We start from the raw sequence: 961 nt of genomic DNA, 5'->3' as shown, positions 1-961 counted from the left end.
TAGATGTATACTGTGGGTTCCACCATCAGGGATCCACCCAATCCATGCTGGAAGGGGAGTAGAAAAGTAAAAAGTTCAAAAAAAAAAAAAAATTAAAATTAAAATTCTGATGGTGATGATTAAAGCAACTTCAAAAATAACTTTTTTATTGCTACAAGTTACAAAAGAGAAAAAACTATATAAAAAAAATATACAAAAACACAGAGAGAGAGAGAGAGAGAGAGAGAGAGAGAGGGGGGGGGGGGGGGGGTAACATAGTGGGTACATACGAATTTAGGACAACCTAGCCTAAGCCGGCTTGAAAATTGGTAGGGGGAAGTTTCAAGGCCATGCCTACCCCATGCGCTCATTTCCACCCTTACAAAACAAGAAATTTGAATTTTGCAGAAAGAGATGGTGCGGAGTCAGCCTCCAAAGACGATCAACGGAGTAGAGGAGTGATTGTGAGCGCTTCGTCAGGACACACGAAGAGACAAATATCAGGTATCAACGGCAATTAATTTTTCTATCTTTTCACGAATTTAAAGATTTTCTATCTGGTCCGCGTTAATTTGTATACAGCATAGCGAATCCGCTGGGACGCGGATTTCCTGCTAAAGCCTTTCCCACCAAGTTCCTGAGCAGGGAACGTAGGTGGGGCCCACCATGATGTTTGTAAGAAATCTACACCGTTCATCCATTTTGTGAGATCATTTTAGGATATTAAGCAAGAAATGAGAAGGATCATACTCAAGTAGGCCCAAAAGGTGAGAATTGAATGCCTACAATTGAAATATTGGTGGGGCCACATAAGCTTTGAATCAGGCTAATATTTGTGTTTTCAATTCATAACATTAGGAATGAAGGTATGAACGGTATGGATGTCATGTAAACATCACTGTCGACACAGGAGGTTTAACTATGGTAATTTCCGTACCCACCTTCTCCTATGGTGACGTCCAATTCAAGCTTGAATCCGACT

This window comes from Magnolia sinica, chromosome 10 (assembly GCF_029962835.1).
Source record: "Magnolia sinica isolate HGM2019 chromosome 10, MsV1, whole genome shotgun sequence".
NCBI lineage: Eukaryota > Viridiplantae > Streptophyta > Magnoliopsida > Magnoliales > Magnoliaceae > Magnolia > Magnolia sinica.
Note: the sequence above shows the minus strand (reverse complement) of the source record.